General features: G+C 47.4%; 1 pseudogene; it reads right to left on the minus strand.

The window, feature by feature from the left end:
- Positions 1–679: 679 nt before the first annotated feature.
- Positions 680–3,741, minus strand: LOC110151212 (aldo-keto reductase family 1 member B1-like; annotated as a pseudogene).
- Positions 3,742–7,014: the final 3,273 nt, after the last annotated feature.

A 7,014-nucleotide genomic window follows, 5' to 3' on the forward strand; every position in this document is an offset into this window, starting at 1 on the left:
TCAAGAGGTATTCCCACCTCTTTCAGAATTTTCCACAGTTTATTGTGATCCACACAGTCAAAGGCTTTGGCATAGTCATTAAAGCAGAAATAGATGTTTTTCTGGAACTCTCTTTCTTTTTTGATGATCCAGCAGATGTTGGCAATTTGATCTCTGGTTCCTCTGCCTTTTCTAAAACCAGCTTGAACATCTGGAAGTTCAAGGTTCATGAATTGCTAAAGCCTGGCTTGGAGAATTTTGAGAATTACTTTGCTAGCATGTGAGAAGAGTGCAATTATGCAGTAGTTTGAACATTCTTTGGCATTGCCTTTCTTTCGGATTGGAATGAAAACTGACCTTTTCCAGTCCTGTGGCCACTGCTGAGTTTTCCAAATTTGCTGGCATATTAAGTGCAACACTTTCACAGCACATGCAAATTAGTATTTGGGTTGGGTTACTATTTGGGTTGCGTGTTCCCCAACTGGACAAGAAGGGCAAAGGAAAACTAAAGAGACTCCTAATCTACTGAGTCTGCTCTTTGGACCCAACACCAAGCTGGCTGAGCCCTTGCTGGTTCGTCTGGAAGTCGCTGACCCACCACTGAGGGACATAGGCCAAATTACGCTACACACAAGAAGAGTGGAATGGGAGACAGCAGGTCACCTGGGCAAGGGCAGGCACCTACAGCTTCAAAACTCCTTCAAAACTCCTCGTGAAAGGGATAATCCCTGTGGGAGGCACAACTCACCAAGGCACAGGCCCTCCAGTCCCTGTTGTAGCTGAGCAAGGTGGTCATATCCTCCTTGTTCAGTTCAAAGTCAAAGATCTGGAAGTTCTCAGCAATGCATTCAAGTGTCACCAATTTGGGGATCACAATCAAGTTCCTCTGCATGGGGAATCAGATCAGCACCTGGGCAGTGGCTTTGATCCTGGGATCCTCCAGTATGGAAGGGTCTTCAGGCTTGGCCCAAGAGCCTGTCAAGAGAGCCGAGGGGACTACAGGCAGTCACCACAATGCTTTTGGAGTTGCAATACTGGATTAACTTCTCCTGAGTGAGGTATGGGTGGCACTTGATCTGGTTAACCACCAACTTGTTTAAGATCTTGTTAACCACCGGTTTGTTTAAGATCTTCTCCACTTTGGACACGACAGAGCAAATGAGCATACACATGCTGCTCCTGGTTTAAAATCCTGCCATGGCTCACCACTGCCCTCAGTACAACTTCTTGGCCTACCCATTGGGTCCTCCAGCATCATGTTGGGACATTCCTATCTAGAACCCTCCCAACAGTCCTACTCAAAGACCCTGATGCTGGGAAAGATTGAAGGCAGGAGGAGAAGGAGGCGACAGAGGATGAGATGGTTGGATGGCAGCACTGACTTGATGGACATGAGTTTGAGAAAACTCCTGGAGACAGTGAAGGACAGGGAAACCTGGCGTACTGCAGTCCATGGGGTCTCAAGGATTCAGATACTACCAACCGACTGAACAACAGTCCTACAAAGCCACTTGGAACTCCCTCATTTCCCCACACCTTTGTGCTTGTGATTTCCTGTTCCTGGGGGGCCCTCTCCTCCCTCATCTTTTGATGACAAACTCCCATTATCCTTCAGGTGGCAGTTCTGCTTCCCTTGCAGGGAAACACTGCCTCCTTTCATGTGCCCAAACGTGAGATTCAGTGCTGGAGGGACAGGTTCTCAGGGTCACAGGGTGGCGGGACAAAGTGTCTCTGTCACGTCCCCTTTGGGATCTCTGGTGACCTCGGAATGGTTGCCTACAGCTGTGGCCCAAGTCTGTGCACAAATGCCCAGCAAAGTGGACCCTGGCTGGATCTTTCCACAATGGCAAGCCGCTGGAAAGTAAACCCCTCCAAGTGGTGGGTCCTGATGCTGTCGCAGGAGCCCTCCCTCGCTCCCCTCCTGCTCCACCCTCCACTGGAGGGGTCTTTTCTGCAGCTCAAAGGCTGGCACACTGCCTCCTGATGGCAGTTCCATTCCCTGCCCTTGACAGAGTGCACTTTACATCCTATCAGAGTCCCTGCGAGAATTAATGAACTATCTGGCATCACCATGCCTGGTCTCCCTGTGCCCTTGCTGCCTTCATTCAGGGGGGATACCATCGACCTCTCAGGGGTACCCCTGGCACTTTGACGTCTCTGAGGTCAAGCCTTAGAAAGGCAGGCAGTCCATGTCTACTAGGTTCCCGCACGCCCGCCCCAGCAAAAGGCTCATCCCCTCACATGGCAGTCCTGCCCCGCCACACACGGCGAGCCCCTTCCTTCTCGGTGCTCCCACCACCCGTCCACTTCTCGTCCTTCTATGCCTGGCACTGATCACACTTGTGACGACAAGAATTCTCCCAGAGGCGAGAACCACAAGGGGTCCCCGCTAATCAGCCGAGGTGTGAAAGCGCACAGTGCCTGCTTTTATAGGCCCTGCTTTCAACTGATTGGGCACCTGACACAAGCCCACCCATTACTTCGTCGGCAGCCTATGAGGTGACTGAGAACAGAAGCTCTGGCCAATCAGGGAGGCCGGGCCTGAACTGGCCAATCAGGTTTCTCTCAGTCGGCTTTTGGATACAGAGCAGGAGGGGAGCCTCTGGGAGCAGGTGCCACATGAACAGGGACAGGAGGGACCGAAAGGCTAGAGGGAAGTTAGCAGAGGGTGTCTGGGCTCCTAGTACGGATGCGCCTGCTCCACAGGGGACTGCTGCCTTCACTCAGGATTCCTGTTGCTTTTATGTCCAAAATAAACTCCCCCTTTCCTGAGGACGTCTGAATCTTGGATACTTAGCACCGAATAGCTTACCCGCCTGTAGAGAAACAGGCCTCCTGTCTTAATGCTGTGTGTTCTGGACCGTGAGTCATCTCAGTCCTGAGGAGAGCACCAGTCCCAAACTCAGTGCCTGCAGCTGTGCTGTGTGTCCTGGGGCAAACTAGGAAATCTCTCTGCGAGTGATTTTCCACTTTGCAAAATTCTACTACAGGGTACATTTCTCAGGTCTTGATCATCGTGTGAGGTGTATATATGTGTGTATATATATGTATATCTCACACACGTGTATATGTTTGTATATTTTAATGACCTGTGTGTATCATTATTGTTTACTTAGTATTTTTTTCTTTAAATCAGTTCAATTTTTGTTTCAATACTTTTATTTAAGGAAAAATATTTATGTTGATTCTGTAAATGGAAAAACCAATATTCACTATAAATAAAAGGCAATAGCACAAAGTAAATACAGTAAAAAAAAAAAAAAAAGATCTTCTCCACTTGGAGATGGTTAAAGTTGGAGACTCCAGCAGCTTTCACCAGCCCTTTGTCCACCAGCTCTTCCATGGCTGTCCAGGTATCCATGAAATCTTTCTCACTGGGAATCACAATGCGGTCCTCATCCAATGAGAAGAGTCTTTCCCAGGCTTGAAGCCCGTGGGCCAGTGGATGAGGTAGAGGTCCAGATAGTCCAGCTTCAGCTTCTGGCAGGCATCTTTCAGCATGTCCTTGTTGTGAAATATGCACCACAGCTTGCTGACAATGAAAAAGTCCTCATGCTTCATGACCTTCTCCTGGAGATTTGCCTGGAGGGCCAACCCCACCTTGTTCTCATTCTGGTACATGTGGGCACAGTCAATGTGATGGTACCCAAGGTCAATTGCCACCTTCACAGCCTCCATCACTTTTCCTGGGGGGTACTTCCAGGTGCCCAGCCCCAAGATGGGCATCTTTGTGCCAGCGTAGAGCACGATGTGGTTGGCCATCACTACTGAGATCCACTGACTGGGATCAGAGGACCATTGTACATATTTTTTAATAATTTTATTTATTTTGCTGCTGTTGTTTAGGTGCTCAGTCATGTTTGACTCTTTGCAACCCCATGGGCTGCAACACACCAGGCTTCCATGTCCTTCACCATCTCCAGAGCTTGCTTAAACTCATGTCCATTGAATTGGTGATGCCATCCAATCATCTTGTCCCTGTCATCCCCTTCTCCTCCTGCCTTCAATCTTTCCTAGCATCAGGGTCTTTTTTAATGAGTCAGTTCTTCGAATCTGGTAGCCAAAGTATTGGAGCTTCAGCTTCAAGATCAGTCCTTCCAATGAGTATTCAGGGTTGATTTCCTTTAGGATGAACTGGTTGGATCTGCTTGCTCATTTTGGCTGCTCTGGATCTTGGAAGCTGTGCGGGCTTTTCTCTAGTTGCAGTGAGTGGGGGCTCCTCTCTAGTTGCGATGCACAGGCTTCTCACTGTGCTGGCTTCTCTTGTTGCAGAGCACAGGGTCTAGAATGCAGGCCCAATAGTCGTGGTGCAGGGGCTTGGTTGCTCTGTAGCATGTGGGATCTTCCTGCTACAGGGATCAAACCCATGTTCCGGCACTGGCAGGTGGGTGCTTTACTAGTGAGCCACCAAGGAAGCCCCTTTCTTACATATTTTTAAAGGCTTTAATTTTTAGAGCAGTTTTAGGTTCCCAGTAAAACTGAGAGAAAGGTCCAGAGGTTTCTCGTGTGCCCCTGCCCCACATGTACACAGCTTCCCCCATTAGCAACATCCTCCACCAGAGTTGTGTGCTTCTTACCAATGATGAACCTATACTGACACATCATTATCATCCAAAGTCCATGGTTTACATGAAGATGCAGTCTTCGTATTGTATATCTTATGAGTTTGGACAAATGGATAATGCCTGTTATCCACCATCAGGGTAAAGACAGAGTATTTTCACTGCCCGAGAATTTCTCTGTGCTCAGCCTCTGTTTTTCTTATGTTTAAAGATAGAAATAAAACAAGAGCTAGAAAGATCAAGTGACTTGCCTGGGGGTTACACAACTGGAAAGTGACAAATCCTACCTTGAATTCATTTCTTCTGACTCCATATCCAGTTTTGTTTTGTTTTTTTTCATCAAGCCCTGTGGATAGGGGAGCAGGAGACAGGACAGGCAGGAAGAAGAGAGAGGGCTGCTGGGGAGGGGAAAAGGGGAGGAAATTTCCAGAAAAGAGGCAAAGAAGATCAAGAGGGGCTGAGGATGAAGTAATAAGAGGGGATGCAAATAATTATCTTAAAAATGGTTAAAAATATTTTTAAAGTGACATTTGTTAAAGCAGGTCCTTGCAATCTTGTATATAGTTCTGAAACATTGGAGCCATCCTGGCGTGGTCATCCAGGGAGATTTAGTCGATGGCTGAAGAACCACTGGAGGGAGATCACCATAGTACAAGATCACAAGATCACAATGGTCATCACGAAAATGACAGAGCAGCGTGGTGAAGGGCTGGGGTGAGGTCTGCTCTGGGCTTCCCAGGTGGCACTAGTGGTACAGAACCTGCTGGCCAATGCAGGAGACAATGATAGACACAGATTCAGTCCCAGAGTTGGGGAGATCCCCTGGAGGAGGGCAGAGCAACTCACTCCAGTATTCCTGCCTGGAGAATCCTATGGACAAAGGATCCTGGCGGGCTACAGTTCGTGGGGTTACAAAGAGTCAGATACAACTGAAGCGACTTAGCACGCATGCACATGGTCGGCTTTGGGTCCAGGGGGTGAACAGAATACAAAATGGTATGCAATGAATTAAAACTCTTTAAAGACGTGCATGTGAACAAGAGCAGATAAGATGGGGGTAATGACAGCAGTTGTTTTTAGAGTGATGATCTTAGATAGGTATGGTCTTTGCTCCACCAGTTTCCTTTCCTGCTATGATAAGGCATCTTTACATACCCTCAGCCCTGTGAGGTCTGGTCCAGGAACTGTAACCACCTCCCCCAGCCCAGGATCATCTCTCTGCAGTGTTTTCAGAGCCCAGACCAAGGACTGGGAAGAGGGGCAGGGGAAAACCCTCCCATCTCTGAGGTCATCTTTGTCATGGGGGAAGTGAACATCTGACCTAGCTGGGCTGTCAGAGAACAGATCTGGGTAGCTAGGAGATGTCCTCCATGAATGGACCACCTCCCTCCCAACTCCCAGGTGATGACGGCTCCCTTCACTGAGAGAGGAGTAAGAAAATCCAGTGACTGGAAGATAAACCCTGAAATGATGGGGGCAGGCTAACCCCAGGCCAAGTGTCCTGGAAAGGAAAGGTGACAGGAGAGCACGGCAAGATTCTTCTAGAAGTATCCTGATATTTGCATGTCCTTATAGCACTTGTACTAATGTTCACTTAATGTTTATATCAACTCCCTTTTAAAAATGTTTTGGTTAACCACAATGAGGTACCATCTCATGCCCATCAGAATGGTTGCTATCAAAAAGTCTACAAACAATAAATACTGAAGAGGGTGTGGAGAAAAGGGAACCCTCTTACACTGTTGGTGGGAATGCAAACTGGTACAGCCACTATGGAGAACAGTGTGGAGATTCCTTAAAAAACTGGAAATAGAACTGCCATATGATGCAGCAATTCTGCTGCTGGGCATACACACCAAGGAAACCAGAATTGAAAGAGACACATGTACCCCAATGTTCATCGCAGCACTGTTTACAATAGCCAGGACATGGAAGCAACCTAGATGTCCATCGGCAGATGAATGGATAAGAAATCTGTGGTACATATACACAATGGAATATTACTCAGCCATTAAAAAGAATGCATTTGAATCAGTTCTAATGAGATGGATGAAACTGGAGCCCATTATACAGAGTGAAGTAAGCCAGAAAGAAAAACACCAGTGCAGTATACTAATGCATATATATGGAATTTAGAAAAATGGTAACAATGACCCTATATGTGAGATAGCAAAAGAGACACAGATGTATAGGACAGTCTTTTGGACTCTGTGGGAGAAGGTGAGAGTGGGATGATTTGAGAGAATAGCATTGAAACATGTATATGATCACATGTGAAACAGATCGCCAGTCCAGGTTCGATGCATGAGACAGGGTGCTCAGGGCTGGTGCACTGGGATGACTCAGAGGGATGGGATGGGGAGGGAGGTGGGAGCAGGTTTCAGAATGAGGAATACATGTACACCCATGGTGGATTCATGTCAGTATATGGCAAAAACAACTACAATATTGTAAAGTAATTAGCTTCCAATTA

This window comes from Odocoileus virginianus, chromosome 13 (genome assembly GCF_023699985.2).
Source record: "Odocoileus virginianus isolate 20LAN1187 ecotype Illinois chromosome 13, Ovbor_1.2, whole genome shotgun sequence".
Lineage (NCBI taxonomy): Eukaryota > Metazoa > Chordata > Mammalia > Artiodactyla > Cervidae > Odocoileus > Odocoileus virginianus.